Below are 17,147 nucleotides of genomic sequence, written 5' to 3'. Positions count from 1 at the left end.
GCCTTGAGTAGTTAAAGGAGCCAAAGCAGCAAGCCCTTAGCGGCAGGAGCTCCGCCCCCGGGGAGGAGAAAAGGGCGGGGCAACTCGGGAAGGGGCGGGCTCTCTCGGCCACACCCCCTGCGTCACGGTGCGCCGCCCTCCCAAGCTAGAGGGGAAGCTACTGGAGGGGGCGTAACCGAGACTGTGCTTGGGGGCAGGGCCAATCTAGATCCCGCCCCCAGGCCGCCGGGCAAGTCTGGAGTTCTCCCGCGCGACTCAAGCGATGGGCGGTCGGGGGCGTGGTCAAGCAATAGGCGACAGGGGCGTAATCACAAGTGGCTCCTCCCCTTGCGTCACGACACGCGGCCCCGCCCCTCGCGGCGCCTCCCTGGCGGCCGGCAGGGAGCCTGAGTCTGCGCGGGCGCCGATTTGGGCACGGTAGGTGGCGGCGGCCTCGGCCAGTACGGGGTCAGGGCTGCGTGGCGCGGTCGGGACGGTGGGCGGCGTGGATAGGCCTGGACGCCGCGGGAGGACGCGCGTGGCCTGGAGCCCCACCCGCGCGGCGCCGCGGGGAAGTTAACTTGCGGAGGTCGCGGCCCACGGTGGTTCTTAGAACGCGTAGACCCTCTCGCTCTGCCCCGCTTGCCCGCTTCCTGCTTCACACGTGGGGAAACTGAGGCCTGGGCGGTCACGTGCCCGGCCGCTGGGACTCGCAGCCAGGACGGAACAGAAACTCTCCCGCGGGGCTCCGTGGCGCGGGTGTGACCCTCACCCCCACCCCAGAGGTGGCTGCCCCTGTACCCACTTCTCCCGGTGTCCACACTGTTCCTCGCCCTCCCTTGTTTCTTTCATCCTAGCAGGGTTGCTCGATGGTTAGTTAGGCCCAGCTTCTGCTTTGGGGCAGATCGAGGTGGGGAGGCTTGGGCTTAGGATTGGGGACATGCCCTTTCTCCAGCCTCTGCTTCCGGGCGTGCAGAACTGGGTTTGTTTCGTTACCCTAAAGAAGCTGCTAAGTTATTGCTGAACTGCTGAACCCGCCTCGTCTCTTCTCGGGCTTATCCATTTACCATATCTTGTTTTAAAAACCGTATCTAAGGGTTTTGTAACAGTTTTTCTGAAGGTCTAGTCCACTAACCACACAACTCACCCTTAGGAAGTAAACTTTAGGGTTTTAGGATGCTCACTGGTCCCCATTGTCTACTTTTAGAACATTTGTACATGCCCCACCAAAGCAGCAGTCTAACCCTCAACTCCCAAACCTCTTCCCCAGGTCCGGACCACTCTCACCTACATACACTTCCTATCTGTCTATGAATTTCTCTGCTCTGGATAGTTCTGTGTGTGGTTTCTCATGTGCATAGCATTTCCTAGTGTGAATATACCGTGTGTGTGTGTGTGTGTGTGTGTGTGTGTGTGTGTGCGCGCGCGCTCGAGGTTCCTCTATAGCTGTGATTAGTATTGCTGCTGGGAAAACCACACACCTGCATTTCTTGGCATATGTATGTTTTCAGTTCTGCCTAAGTACTTAACCTAGGACTGGGGTCCTTGGGCTATAGGATCCCACTAAAGCTATTGAGGAGCTGCCAAACTCCCAAAGTGCCTTACTACTTTACTGCCTATGGTGTGTGATGGTTGTGATGATGTTGGTGACCAGGTCTCGTGCCGTCCAAGCTGACCTTGAACTCCAGACTCTCTGGTTTCAGCTCTGGAGTGCTGGAATAAGAGGCTTGTGCCGCCTGCCTAGCGTGAGTGTTCCCATTATCCTGAATATGTTTAGCCTCTTCTGAAGCAGTCAGAGCCCTCCTGGCTTCAATGCGTTTGTTTTAAATGATTTCCTAGTTCGTTGATGCATGGAGGAGTTCCCTGCGTGTCATCTGGGCGGTTCCTGGGACCTTGAGTAGGGAAGGAGCTGTGGGTGAGCAGATTTGTGGTTGACAGCCTCTGTATCTACTGGTGTTGGGGCCTGGACCTGCCCACCCTCTTCCTGTGCTGGGTGAGGTGAGGTTACAGAAGAGACATTCAGGGTGCTTCCCACAGAACAGGAGGCAGAGGGGCATGTGTGTGGGCACACTCAAGCATGTGTGTATTGAGACAGGGTCTGGGCTACCTTCACTTCACTGTGGAACTTAAGATGACCCTTCTGACCCTCCTGCCTCCACTTCCTGGGTGCTGTACAGGTGTGCATCATGACACCGTCTGTATTCGGGGCTGGGATGGAACCCAGGGCTTCCAGCATGCTGGGAGAGCCCACTGCCATAGAACTCCTTCTGTAATTATTGTGGGTGGTGTGTGTCCATGCACATGTAGGGTCTGGGGAGGCTGGTGGTTGATGTAGGATGTTTTTCTCTGTCGATCTCCATCTTGTTTTTTGAAGCCCAGTCTCTCACTTTACCCAGAACTTGCCACTGGGACTCTCCCAATTTATATATAACTCCAACTCTGGGATTGCAGGCGCATGCTGTTGAGCCCAGCCAGCCTGCCAGCCTGCCTGCTGCCTGCCTGCCTGCCTGTCTGCCTGCTGCCTGCCTGCTGCCTGCCTGCCTGTCTGCCTGCTGCCTGCCTGTCTGCCTGCCTGCCTGTCTGCCTGCCTGTCTGCCTGCTTTCCTTCCTTCCTTCCTTCCTCCCTCCCTTCCTTCCTCCCTTCCTTCCTTCCTCCCTTCCTTCCTCCCTTCCTTTCTTCCTTCCTTCATTCATTTATTTGAAACAAGGTCATACATACTATGTAGACTTGGCTGGCCTGGATCCGACAGATATCCAACCTTCCTCCTTACTGTTGGAGCCAAAGCTGTGTATCACCACACCCAGCCTTTTCCAGGTATGCTGGAGACCCAGTCTCTGTTCCAGAGGCGAGACTATTGTGAACTCTTACCCAGTGAACTATTTCCTTAGCCTTGAGCTACATTCTTGAAGGGAATCTGATATCTGAACATCAGTTCAGGCTTCTGGTAGCTACCTGTTACAGGGTTTAAAATAGCATTGCCCTGCAGGGCCTGGTCCCCAGCTCCAGCATGGTGTCACCTGGCTAAGGCTGGTGACAAAAGTGGGGGGGGGGGGACAAGCAGAGACCTGGACACTGGGTATAGCTCTACCATCACAAGTTCCTTGATGAAGAAAGCAGTCTAGAAAGAAAGGGAGCTTTCTGGGCCTTGTGTCCCTGCTGGGGAAAGGACATTCTCAGAGCTCAATATGGTGGTGTCTTGAGCTCCTGAAAGCCACCGGGGGCATTGTGGGTGCATTTGTAGCTAGACTGTGGGTCGTGTGGCTTCGTAGTGTATCTTTTTGAGCGCTCAGGTATGGTGTGGGTGGCTTTGGCTTGCTAAGTGACCTCGCAGAAGTTCCCCTGAGCAGAAGTCTGTACTTGCCTGGTACCACCATGTATTGCTGCCTTGAGGCGCTGGCCCAGCGGCAGACATACCACAGACATACCCCTCTCCCCCATCCCGAGCTGCGGGCTGAGGAGGAATTGTGGGCATGAGTCATTTGAAATAGCTGGAGGGCTGGGCCAAACCCCAGAAATCACAGTGGAGGACAAGGGGAGATGGCAGCTGGCGGCCCGGCTGCCAAGTGGGTGCTCACAGTTGCCAGGCTGGTTTGTGGCAGAAAGATGGCAAGGTCAGAGAGCTGGCACCACCTGCATTAGTATTATCCCTGTACTTGGAAGGCAGGCCCGGGGCTATTGCTGCTCACACCCCCTTGCTGAGTCTGTACAAGTGGCTGCTACCTCCTGGGGATAGGAAGGAATGACATCATCAAGAGTCCAGAGTCTGCCCTTTGCAAACCTCAGTGATTACAAACCTTGCTGAACCTACAGGGCCCGCTGAGTGCCCGCCATTGGCCTAGATGCTTACAGCCCTTAACTGGGTTCTCCCGGCAGCGGAGCCACAGATCACAGAGGCCCCAGTGGCTGCTGCTGTAGGGTCTGCAGGGTCATCCAGCTGCCAGGTTGGAGGCAGATTTGAGGCCAAGGCTGACCTCATAGTTTACCAACCTTCCTGTCTCATTTCCCTTTGGTAAGGCCTGGCATGTGAGCCCCTGGGCTCAGCGGTTACAAGTATCAGCCACTCATGTGCACAGATGTATCTGCCTGTCTCACTTCCTCCTGAGTGGCGGGGTGGATGGACACAGGGCTCTCGCCTTGTGAAGTCCTGGAGGCTAGTAAGGCTGTGACATTGGGCAAGGCGCTTCCCCCTCTGGGCCTGTTCTCCCTGCTAAAGGAGGGGTTTACTGCCTGAGGGTTTTGTTTAGCTCCCTGGCAATGTGGCTTTTCTAGGTTGGCCAGTTGGCTTTGTTTGCAGTCTGGGGAATTGAACCTAGGATCCTACCAGGCAGGATGTCTCCCTTTGAACTACAGCAGAAGTCTACTTGTTATGGTTTGTTTCGAGATGAGGTCTTACTAAGTTGCCTTGGCTGGGCTAGAACTCTCTCTCTAGCCTAGGCTGGCTTTGAACTTTCAATCCCCTTGCTTAAGGCCCCTCGGTGGTAGGACAACAGGTCTGTGTCACTGGCCTGGCTGCTTTTCTGGTTTTAATTGAACTGACCGTTCCAGTCTGAGTTCGAGGCTCTGTTTTGGGCTGTTCTGGTCCCTGTGGTCCCCACCTGGGCCCCAGGAGTCTGGCCTGGTGTAGAAAGTCAGCAGGGTTTTGAGGGAGGCCCACCCCAATTGCTCAGCATCTGTTTTATCTTCCTTGATGTTCTTCAGACTCATCTGGGCCCTGCTGCTCTCACATACTCCCCACATGTCTGCCCCATCTCACAATCCCAAAGTCACAGAGAACCTTCTCAACAGGTTCAAATCTGGCCTAAGCTGGTATGAAACAGCAGAGGCCAGTGACGGCCCAGTTACGTCTCAGCAGGTGAACAGCAGGTTCTGAGATGCGTGAGTCTGAGCCACTGGCTATGGGGACAGCATCCTCTACCCTGGCTCTGTCCTCAGTAGGACATACCTCGTATTTCCCAAACTCTGAGGCTGGCAGCGTGTCTGTGACTGTGTCTGCCGTGAGGGCACATTGCAGGCTCCCTAGAAGAGGCTGCTACCAAATCCAAAAGCAGCGAGGGCCCCTTGTTCTAGGGACCTGGGAAGTTGGGTGCTTAACGTCACTGTGCCCTAGGTTTCACCGTGTCACGCTGCTTTCTAAAGAGCATGTTTGAAACAGTCAGTGGGTCCTGCTCCACACCGTGTTCTGGGAGTGGAGTCATACTAGGCCACACCAGGCTCACTTCATCACAGCTGTGTACAGGAGTTCTCCTGTGTTTTCTTCCCGATTTCCAATTACGCTGTCATCAGTGGGCTGGGAATATTAAGTTGGAATTTCTAGAAACAGGATGTCGTATGACAGAAACTTGCCCTGCAGACGGGCTTGGCTGGTTTCCACAGGGCAGATCCACAGTGTGTGTGCTGCCTGCCCATAGGTTACTCCCTTTCTGCTGGGACGGACGTGGTCAGTATTTCATAAGGCTTAAGTAACCTGACTTTACTCAGTCATTTCCCCGAAGCACAGACTTGGTATTCTCCTGCTGGACCCTTTTTATTCACCAGACCCTATCACAGATGTGTGTACAGGGAAAGCGCGGTGTGTCTGAGGGAATGTCAGGGGCCCTGGAGTAGTCAGGAGTGGCGTGGGACCTCAGCCTCTTGCAGCAGTCTTTGGAAAGTTGGCCAGCCCTTGTTCTGTAAATCCTAGAGATGACGATCTTGTGGGTGTGCCTTCTGCCCTTAGCTCTTAATGCTGATTCCCCTTGGGTCAGCTCCATCTCGGGTAGTGCTGTGGGCTCCTTCTTTATACTGGGTACAGGCTGGAGTCCCTGGGAGGAGCCAGGTTGAAGCAGGTTGTGTGGTTTGAGGTGGCTTGGTTGGTCAGGCTGGCATGCTGTCGCAGAGCCCAGGGTTGCTACAGTCACCCTCTGTCTGAGGCAAGTAGGGGACCTTTGTCCCTTCTCCTTAACAGATTACAGATGTGTGCAGGCCACAGTGGGAGTTTGGGGCTGTGATGAAAGGATGCGGGGCTGAGATGGGGGTGCAGTGGGGAAGTGGCAAGGCCACCCCAAAGCCACCAGGGAGCCAGGCTCTTAGGAGGTGTGGAACAGAGTTGGAGTGGTCAAGGAGGCATCCTGGAGAAGGAGTTGGCCTGGTGGAAGAAGGGCAGGTTTTCCAGCGGGAGAGAGCCACACCTGTAAGAGCTGGCAGGCGAGACCTGTGGCCTGGTGTGTGTGCAGAACCCGCTTTGTTTGTGGGAGCATCAGGTGGTGGGGTCAAGGGTCAGACATGTGCTTTAAAATCAGAGGCATTTTGAGTTAAGTCACAGGAAAGCCTCAAGTACCAGGCTGGATTGTGCCAGGTCTCAGGGTATCAGGAAGTGAGCAGAGGAGGAAGGAACCCGTTTTTAAAAGACTTGAATTGCTTCATAAATAAGGAACCAAGAGTAGTAGGTTCTGAATGTAGCCAGTGATGAGATAGCCCTCTGTAGCACGGGCCTTGAGGACCACCACTGGTGCTGGGGCTCTGTGCCCTGTGAAGTTCTGTCTGTGACAACTCCCTTTCTCCAGTCCCCTCCGCTCCCCTGTGGGCACCAGGCTGAGGAACCCGCTGCTGCCTACCCAGAGCCTTCCTTTTCAGAACGAGTGTCTTTACCCATTCTGTGTCCTCCATGTGTGTGCATGTGTGTGCGTGCACACTCAGGACGCCTCAGTGGGACCTCGGGTCCTGTGTTCTGCATCTTAGTTTAGGAGAAAGTCTCTCACCACTCCCAGTAGCAACTGCCAGGGGACATTTCTGTCACCCCCCCACTGCAATGCTGCATTTTAGGTGTCATGCTTCTGCCTCGGCTTTGATGTGGGACTTGGGGATTTAAACCCAGGTCCATAGGCTTGCACAACAAGCACCTTGTCCGCTGAGCCGTCTCCCCGGCCCTCCCCCATCTCTACCTGTGCCCGCCGTTTACCAGTCTCTCTTGGTCTCCATCTTGCCCATCTGCCTCTGCCCCTTCATCTCAGTGTCTGCCCCCCACTATTGTGTGTCTTCTTCATCTGTCTCCCCAGCTCTCATCACTCTGTCTCCTGCCCTGCCTGACTGTGGCTGGTCCCTGGCTGCTTCTCCCCCTCCCCCTCCCCCACACACAGGCCTTACCCTTTCCCACTTCCTTTGACACTGGGTGAAATCTACCGTCAGTTCCGTTCAGACCCTTCTCTTGGAGCTATGGGGGGATGTTGATGTGGCTGCTCTCCAGGTCCCTTCCTTTCCTGCCCCAGGGTTGTGGGAGGAAGAGGAAACCCCAGTTGGCCTTGATAGGGACGGTGAGGGAGGGGAAGGCTACACTGGCCTGATAGGCTCCAGTACTCAGAAGGTGGATTTCTAATCCCCGGGATCCCTGACACCCACACACAGTAGGTGCTTCTTTTACCCCATTCTATGATGCCACAGTGTCGCCTCTTCTCTCAGGCACACAGTAGGCCTATGGTGGTGGTGGCAGCAGCAGCTCCTCTTCCTCTCCCTCCTTTTTGGTGAGGGTAGGGTATCAAAGGTCATCTGATGGGTGGGAGGGAGACCTGCCAGGCTGTCCAGTGGAAAGCGCTCCTGGGAGGCAGAGACCCACAAACCCCACCAATACACACACCTAGGGATCCGGGCCACACATTCCCTGCTGGAACCCTGGTACAGCTGCTGGGAGAGCACATGCTCCCTCTGTCTGAGCTTGCTCTCTGCAGCCAGACCTTGGCTCAGCAGGGAGTTAACCCCCGGCTTCACTCCCAGCAAGTGTCCAAGAGCTGCACTGGTACTGCTGGGGACGGGGCCACTGCAGGCACTGGAACACCCATGGAAGACCCCAGCCCCTCAACCTCTTCCTGCTAAACCTTTTCTCATGGGTTGTTCCTCTGTGAGATGCACTCTGGTCCTGAAGGCTCCTATGGGGCCCAGCTGTGCCTTGCTGCCCCCACTGTGTCCTCTACAGAGGCCTCTGCTGTCTTGGCACCTGCCCTGACTTACCAGATGATTCCTGTTCTTCCTCTCCATTTTGCCCGCTGCCTTCTTATCTGACTTTTCCAGCCCTCACCAACACAGTGAAGGTTGCTGGGGACGTCACCCTTAGGTTGTTCCTTGGTGTGCTGTCCAAGAAGGATCCCCTGCCCCTGTCCAGGACTCAAAGGATGCACAGCTGCTTGTCTAAGGGAAGCTTTGGCAACACTGTCCCACCTGCAGGGTGGGTGTGGTGATGCTGCACATTCCAGAGCAAGGGACAGCCGTCCTCACCTACTGTCTTCTCATTTTTCTCTGGGATCTGAGTCTGTACCTTTCTGTGAGGACAGGAGCATCCAGGAGAAAGGCTGTGGAGCACACAGTGGCTGGGTCTGTCTCTAACTCTTGAGTCCTCTGGCCTGCCGGGCTCTCACCGGGGGTACCCTGAACAGTCATTTTGCCTTTTCTGGATGCTTAGCGGCATTGGAACCTCTCAACCCACAGGCAGCTGGGAAGAGGGGGCTCTGAGTGGGGCTGCTTATGTGACGATTATGGATCATGGTCTCATGGTTCCCAAGGATTGGATTCTTCTCCCATTCTATAGGCCAGGAGGCTGAGGCTTAGCAATGCTAAGGGACCCTGCCTGGTGGCATTTGACCGCCTGGAAATGGTCAGTGCTTTCCCATAGACTCCTCAGAGCCTCAGCCCTTAGGAGACCCCTCACCCACTCCAGATATACCCTACACCTCCTGGGGCTTAGTTAAGTGCTCTTGCTCTGACCGGTTTAGGCACGTAAGGCCTTCTAAACTTATCTCTGTTGTGTTGTCTAGGAACAGGGGAGGAGGGCCCGACTGTCTTCCTGAGAGGGAGCTAAAGAGGGAGGAAATGGCCCCACCCACTAGGTGCCGTCTCAGAACTGAGTCTGGTGTGTGTGTGTCGTGGCCCAGGTCAGCCTCATTTTTGCTACGTAGCCCAGGCTGGTCTTGAACTCCTGAACCTCTTGCCTCAGCCTTTGCATACAGGGAATTTTAGGTATACATCACTGTGCTCAGAGGTTGGAACCATTTCATACAGCAGAAGTGTCGCCCTGCGCTGGTTCTTGTCCAGCCTGTCCACTTCTTATCCAGGGTCACTGGAGACCCTTACAACAGTGAAGTGTGAACTTGAAGCCACACCCCGTGGGAAGCGGGTAAGGAGAAGTTAGTTGGGGATGGTCAAGGTAAAATGTAGCAAGTAACCCGGGAGCTTCCTGTAAATACACTCCAGAGTTCGCTTCCTGTGTAGAGTGCAGGGGCACCTCCTAAGAGAGATGAGCCGACCCCAGCCCTCACCTGCAGCCTCCACAGAAGACGGGAAATAGAGGTGGCTTAGTCATGTGCAAGCCTCCTTGTCTAAAGATCACGTCTGGCTTCGGTACGTATGGGTGTGAATGCTGAGGTCAGGAGGTCTGTTATGTGTCTGTTGCCGGAATCATGCTGTGATTAGAGGGATCCTGATGCAGAATCATGAGGTGAAAGGGGGGGCATAGTGCACGGTGGGAAAAGGAAAGTACAACCCATTTTCAGGCATAGCTGTATCTGGGTGCTCTGCGAGAGCTCTCTCTCTCTCCCCCCTCCCTCCCTCTCCCCCCTCCCTCCCTCCCTCCTCTCCCCCCTCCCCCCCTCTCTCCCTCCCTCCCTCTCCCCCCTCCCTCCCTCTCCCCCTCCCTCCCTCTCCCCCCTCTCCCTTCATGGAATCCCCTCTTGGGTAATGCTTTCCCCAGTCACAGCTCTGCAGCTTTGCTGCTGGCTTGCCTGTCTCAGCCAGGACACAGCCACGTCCCCAGAAGTTCCCGAATGCCCCAAGGAATTGTGTCCACCCACAGTGAAGCCCCTCGGGGGTACCACTGGCCAGGCCTTTTCTGCCGCTCTGGGCTTGGGGAAGGTGGATGTCCATACTGAGGATATGCTGGGACAACTGCTGTGTGCGAGGCTTTTGCCCTGTGGTAAGGTGAAGATCTCCCGTTTCACAGATGGGAAGACAGAGGCCCAGGGACATGAAAGCAAACAGGAAGTTTCCTCACAAATCTCCTTTCCCTAATTCCCTGGTGTGTAAGGGCCTGCGAGTCAGTGACGTGACCTCAAACACATGGATGAGCCTCTGGGGGCATGCTTCGATCTGTATCAAGTGCAGAAATGGAGAGGGAGGGGCCAGAGGCCTTATCCAGCCCTTAGCCCAGGAGACTCAGGAAGACAGGGCCAGGGCATTTGTCAGGAAAGTAAGAGCTGGTGTTGGGGATCAGCTTAACGTGGGCTCCTTGAAGGTGAAGCTTCATGAAACTTCGGGGGAGATAACTGGGTTGCACGTAGACAACTGGGACTCAGCAGAGACAGCGTTAGCTCCAGATAACCCCGGAAATTGCATGGCTTCAGGCACTGTTGGATCCAGGAGCCTGACCTCCAGGCTCCCTGTTGTTACCTTGTTGCCCTGTCTCCTGGGTTGGCTTCCCCCTGCCTCTGTGGCTGCTGCCTCTAGGAGGTCTTGCCCTTACCAGCCTGAGAACCTCTGAGGACTGTGCTCAGGAGAGAGTGCATGGTGCCCTCTGCCTGGCAGAGGGTTGATTGCTCAGTCGGGCTGGAGGTCAGGTCTTTGGTAGTGAGTGGATCTGCGGCGGGAACTTCAGAGTCAGTGAAGGGCTAGTGGAGGGAAGAGGGTGGGATCTAAGGAACAGGCGGGAACACAGGAAGTAGGTACTTGGGTGGGGTGTTGTGCCTGGATTCCAGTTTGCTCCCACATAGCAACTGGGATAGGAATGGAGGAGCTCGGAGCCCAGGCCCTGTTGGTGGGTAAAGGATTATGGATTGGCTGTAATGGAGGCACTTTTTCTGGGTTTGGAGGATTGTGGGCTCTGACAGGGTGTGGGGTGAGACCATCTAGAAAGGTTCAGAGGCCCAGACAGGCAACATGGAGTTCTTAAACCAGCTCTGTGAGGGGAGGACGCAGAGATGTGTTGGGGGGTCTCTCCTCCCCTCACAGAGCTGGCTTAAGGACCTCCATGTTCCCCACAGGACGCAGATACAGAAGAATGATCAGGAAACTCCTAGGAAGGCAGTGAGATGGCTCAGTGGGCAAAGGGGCTTGAATACTGAGAGAGAACCAGAGCCTTGTGTCCCTCCGTGGTGGCTAGAAGGCTGCCTGTGACCCCTGGGCACTTAGGGCACCTTGAATTTCTGACTTGCTTGTGTTGGTTTTCTGTTGTGTAAAGCCCACTGCCATGGTCTGGTCTAATCATGTGACCATCTGGTGTATTCCTTGTGGCCGATTGAGCCGTGTTTATTGATCTGTGTTTGTTCCTCCCATAGGAGACAGGCACCCAGGAGACAGGCACCCAGGAGACAGGCACCCAGGTTCCCAGCAGAGCCTGCTGGGAGCACTCTGTAGTGCACCTTTTGGGGACTGGCTTGATCCAGTTCTGGTGGCCGCATCCTTTACCAGGGACAGCTCTGGGTGGCGTGGGGGGTCACACCAGTGTGTGGGTCTGTAATACTGCAGATTTCCCACAGGCCGGTGGCCTGCAGCTGGTTTATGGAGTGTGAGTCAGTGCCAGTCCCATGGGTAGCACAGCCAGATGAGCAGGCGTCAGTCACCCGCACACCATGGAGCCAGAGAGCTTCGTTCGTGTTTGTCTACACTTGCTGTTGCTGGTGTTGTCATTGTCCTCAGACACAGAGATCCCGCGGTACCCTTAGCCCATTTCCCTGATGGGAAATACTAAGTCCTGGGTGTCTTGATCAGCTGCCAGTTTTGACAACCTTTGCCGCCTCAGCCTGTCTGTCAGGTCTCCTCTGCCTGGCCGATTTCACTGACTGTATGTCCTGGACATATATCACTTGTATGATGTGTCACGATTCCCTTCGTACTGGGCATCACCTGATCAGTAAGAGGAGGAAATGGGAGTTTCGAGCTTTCGAGTCATTGATGTGCCAAGCCTAGAGGGGCAAGGCAGTATTTCCGGATGCTCCAGAGACTGAGGCAGGAGGATCACAAGGCTATGAGTGAGCCCACTATGTCCCTCTCAGAGAGCTTGGTGTTTGTGGAACCTTTGAGGCATCAGGTGGTCCTCAACTGTAAGTCTTCCGACCTCCGAGCACAAACTCAGGCGTTTTGCCTGAAGTCAGTCTCATTGTTAAGGCTGGCGGTGCAAGGTGGGCCCCAGATGCAAAGACTTTTGTACTTAAATTGGAAAAGTCGACCCCAGCCAAGTATGGTGCCAGGCACCTATAATGCCAGCATTCAGGAGGCCGAGGAGGAGGCTGAGTCACAGACCTACCAGGGCTATGGTTACCTCATCTTAATGGAAGGAAGGGGGGGGAGAGAGGGAGGGGAGGGAGAGAGAGAGAGAGAGAGAGAGAGAGAGAGAGAGAGAGAGAGAGAGAGAGGAGAGAGAGAGAGAACCAGTTCAATAGAGACTGTTGGTTGTTAATGATGTGTTTTGTATATCTTAGGTAAAACTTATGTCTTTAGTGTCCCAGAAAGCTGGGAGTTTAGTGTGTGCCTTACATGTTTCTGCATGGCACTGTTGAATCACAGAAAGACGGTGGAATGCTCTGGAAAGGTGCAGACAGCATGGCTGTGTGGGGTCTGATACCCCCAACCCCATACTCACCCTCTCCACCTCCCTCCCTCCCAGCCTAGCCGCATTTTCCAGGATTCGTCTGTTGTGTGACCTCACACAGGTGGCAAGCTTATCCTGACTTCACCCCATTGTGCGTACTCCTCAGGAACATTGAGATCCTTTGCGCTTCGGTGAAGGTGTTCTCTGTCCTCTGCTCTGACCTCTGGGTTCTATCCCATGTTGCTTCTAGGGTTATTGCAGCACAGAGAGGTGCTGCAGCTTGCCCAGGGTCTCACAGCTACATGGGCAGAAAGCTGAGCTGGAATGCTGGCTTTATGGGCTGAAGCCCTACCTCACCCCTGTATTCTCTGCATTCGCCTCTGAGAGCCTCAGTTTCCCCGTCTGTTGAGCTGAGGTGTAGCAGAGCTCACTCGATGTTGTCCAGCTGTTTTAAGTAGTGAGGTATTGCCACACTGGCCCTGAGTGTCCATCCTCCACTAGAGGAAACTGAGGCTGTACCGTGCAGTAAAGCCTAGCTGGGATCCCAGGCGGTGCCACCTGTGTCTTTCCTCCCCTGCCCCCCAACCATCCTGTGTCACCCACACACCATCCTGTGTCAGTTATGGAGCAGGGGAGGCAGACTTGCTCTGTGCCCAGCTGGTTCCCCGTCCTGCATGACCGGGTATGATCAGACGGACACAGGGCATTCTGGCCACTGCCACCCAGATGCCCGGCCCAGAGGCTGTCCCCTCCCTCAGGAACACCCTGTCATTTGCTGAGTTTCCATGATTTCATGTTCTTAGAAACTCTAAAAGCCAGAGTAACCTCAGGCCAGCAGGCTGCCTAGGGGACCTTCTGGGGCTAGATCAGAAGCCGTAGATAACAGGGGACTTGGAGGTAACTGGCCCCCAGCGGCTTGTTCAGACAGCTTCTTTCACCCTAAATTGCCACATCTGGCAAATGGGGGGACTTGCCAGCTTGGTGAAGATGTCAGAGCCAGGCAGTCCAAGGTTGGTGCTAACAGACGGGCTATGGTGGGACAGCCAGGTGCCTTCAGCATCTGTGCAGTAGCAGGTGATCCTCTGTGTGGAGCCAGCAGGGCTTCTGTTGTGCAGATATGTGGGGCATAGCTCCAGGTCCTCTCAGTGAGGCCCCCGGTACCCCAGCCTTTGCTTCTGTCCAGCAACTCCCTGGGGCACCTGCCACACAGGCACAGGAAAACGTCCTTGTAATGGGTGGGTTGTGCAACAAAGACAGAGGGCGCTTCAGTGTCCTCCAGGATGGCCTTGACCCAGTGAATGGTGTGTCCCTGCAAGGACGTGGGAACAGTTGAGAAGCACTGTGGGTCCGTGTCCTGTCCCCTCCACGTGTGCTACTTCTCACAGGCAGCTTGCTCTCGGAGCAGGACCTGGCCTGCAGCAGGTGTCCTAGTGGTGTGCACCAGACCGTGGGGTTGACAAGCAGTACAGCAAGACCTTGCTTTTCTGTTGCCTGTAAACAGTTTGAAGCCTGAACCTCTTCGGTCACTGTTTGGCTCCAAGTGATTTCTTGGGGTTGGGGCTCATTGGTAGAGGACGTTTGAGAGCTCCATGACTTCCTCCTCCTCCTGAACCCCGGTTGTGACAAGAGCTGTCCTCAGACACTGTCATCTGTCTGAAGAGGGAAAATCACCCCTTAGGGTGTGATGACAGCATCCAGAGGTACAAACGTGTGGTGGCTGGCAGGAGAGCAGCCCGGTCACTAGTTCCAGATGGGAAGAGCCAGCGTGGGGTGCCTCACAGCTCCCCGTATGTCTTTGAAAAGAGGGGAGATTTCAGACACGTGCTACCACACCTGGGTCCTACTCTCAGCATGCATAGGGATTCTTGTGACCTTGCTGCTGAGTTTGCTTTACAATAAAGAGTATTGCAGGACAGGCCTCCAGACCAACACTCTGCGAAGGTACACACCCTGTGGGTGCTGCTAGACCCAGGGTTCAGGTCGATGGCGGGAGCGCCAGTCAGGGGAGCCACTGTTTTAGTGCTGAGAGTGTTCCGTCAGCCTCCATGGTTTGAAGCATTGAAGATCCTTTTGTGTAGACGGCGCTCAGAGAGGGAGAACAATTCTCTCATGGGTGTCCAGCCTCACTGCTTGGCACCCAGGAACGGGGCATGCAGCAGGTGCTGGGGTGTTGCCTGTGGGAGCTGTGCTATACTTCCTACCCAGCAGTCCTGGGGGTCCAAGAAGGACCTTGGCAGGCAGGTGCCCCATGTTGCTTCACCCCACCTGACTCACTGTGTCTCCCCAGTACTCGAGCCTAAATTTGCCCTCATATGTCTGCTAGGTTGGCATTGGGCCTTCTGCAGAGAGTAGAAGCATCCAAGATACTTGGGCCCCTTTGTGTATACAGGGCTGAGTCTAACAAGGCCATCATGGGCTACTTAGAGGACCTTGTCCCATAATGAAAACCCAGAAGGTTTCAAAGTTCTGGATTTTGACATTAGGAATGTTTGACCCACATGAATAATAATAGTGATAACATTAGTGAGGAGAGCAGTGATTGATAGCATCCAGAGTACCTACTGCGTGCCCATCACGGATGGTGGGAGGACAGTGATAGCATCCAGAGTACCTACTGCGTGCCCAGTGTGGATGGTGGGAGGACAGTGATAGCATCCAGAGTACCTACTGTGTGCCCAGTGTGGATGGTGGGAGGACAGTGATAGCATCCAGAGTACCTACTGCATGCCCATCACGGATGGTGAGAGGACAGTGATAGCATCCAGAGTACCTACTGTGTGCCCAGTGTGGATGGTGGGAGGACAGTGATAGCATCCAGAGTACCTACTGCGTGCCCATCACGGATGGTGGGAGGACAGTGATAGCATCCAGAGTACCTACTGCGTGCCCATCACGGATGATGGGAGGACAGTGATAGCATCCAGAGTACCTACTGTGTGCCCAGTGTGGATGGTGGGAGGACAGTGATAGCATCCAGAGTACCTACTGCGTGCCCATCACGGATGGTGGGAGGACAGTGATAGCATCCAGAGTACCTACTGCGTGCCCATCACAGATGGTGGGAGGACAGTGATAGCATCCAGAGTACCTACTGCGTGCCCAGTGTGGATGGTGGGAGGACAGTGATAGCATCCAGAGTACCTACTGCGTGCCCATCTCGGATGGTGGGAGGACAGTGATAGCAACCAGAGTACCTACTGCGTGCCCAGTGTGGATGGTGGGAGGACAGTGATAGCATCCAGAGTACCTACTGCGTGCCCATCACGGATGGTGGGAGGACAGTGATAGCATCCAGAGTACCTACTGTGTGCCCAGTGTAGATGGTGGGGATGCACTTGGCTGCTCTCTTGAGCATGCCCTGAGCACCCTTTCTACCCATTGCTTGTGTATTTCAGGATCCAAAAGCTAGGAAGCAAATCTAGAAGTCATGGGTTTGACTTTCCCAGGAGTCTATCTGTTTATGTAAATAATGCAGGATCTCTGGTGACACAGCCTGGACTCCAGCTCGCTGTGTAGCCGAGGGTAACGCCAGGCTTTGGCTCCTCTCGCTTGTGTCTCCTGAGACGAGCTGCAGTTCATACGTGTGCACCTTTGACCTGCCTTATGCAGTGTTGGGGATCGAACCCAGGTCCTGGTGCCTGCTTGGTGAACACTACCATCCCCAGCACATCCACGAGCTGCTGCTCTGTAGGATAGTGGGAGGGTTAGGAGAGCAGACACAAGCCTGTGGAGAGCAGGCCTCCTGCAGAGAACGCCAAGCTCTTGAGCTGCAGCAGCACACGTACCGTCCATGTATGGTACTTAACTCATCCCTAGTTGAATGTGATGGCAGGTTGGTGGCTACCAGGTCCTGCCACACGTTAGTCATCAGATAAGCCTCCGAGGCAGGCAGCCTCAGGGTACAGATGGGGAAACTGAGGCTGCTTCTACTAACTGCCCTCCCCTCCCCCGGTGGGACTGCAGCAGAGTTACATGTGATACCAGCCTGTCGAGAGGCTTTCCCTGTGCCCCGAACCCCCAGGCCTCTTGAACCACAGCCCCCGGGGCCTTGTGGGAAAGGAGCAAGCTGAGAGTGCAGTCTGAAGAGTGGCCAAAACAGACAAGCCCCATGGGCAAGCAAGGGTGGGCATGCTGGTGGGAGCAGCGCCTCCCAGGAGTGCAGCCTCTAGGAGAAGCCCAGTCCAGTTTCCTGGCAGATGCAGATCCCCGACCTGGGTGCTCCCAAGTCAGAGGGTGACCTGAATCTGCTCCTGGTGTGCTGGGGGACGCTTGTAGCATGAAGGGCGCTATTCCTTGGGGTGTTTAGGGTGCAGCCAACAGCCACTGCACTCCCTCCAATGAAGTGGTTCTGTTATCTGAAGGGGACAATAAGTTTCACGCAATCTCACCCACTCAACTCTGAGTCACAGAGAGGAAGGAGACAGGGACCTGCCTAGCCCTCCCTGGGGTACTGAGTGACTAAGGCTCCAGCAAGCAGAGGTGTGCTATCTTCACTTCCTAGCCTCTGGCCTGAGTTCTCAACTCTGCAGACACAGGGCCAGCCCCTCTGTGCCTTTCAGATGTGGCTCATAGACTGGGGTGGGCTCAGTGACGAACCCCACTCAGCAGGCCTCTGGTTCAGCC

The 17,147-nt window shown here is 55.1% G+C and overlaps 1 protein-coding gene across 3 annotated transcripts in view; it reads left to right on the top strand.

The window, feature by feature from the left end:
- The first annotated feature begins 379 nt into the window (after positions 1-379).
- The window catches only part of TPST2 (tyrosylprotein sulfotransferase 2), a 34,532-nt gene continuing 17,764 nt past the window's right edge, over positions 380-17,147 (top strand). For 2 of the 3 annotated variants that reach the window (XM_080940868.1, XM_080940866.1), the window contains exon 1: positions 380-417. The gene's annotated coding sequence lies outside the window, so the exon portion shown is untranslated. Of the gene's footprint in view, positions 418-9,300; positions 9,344-17,147 lie in introns of those variants that run through there. The other variant, XM_080940867.1, reaches the window with a different exon arrangement.

This window comes from Micromys minutus, assembly GCF_963924665.1.
Source record: "Micromys minutus genome assembly, chromosome: 29".
Lineage (NCBI taxonomy): Eukaryota > Metazoa > Chordata > Mammalia > Rodentia > Muridae > Micromys > Micromys minutus.
This window is presented reverse-complemented; position numbering and strand designations above follow the sequence as displayed.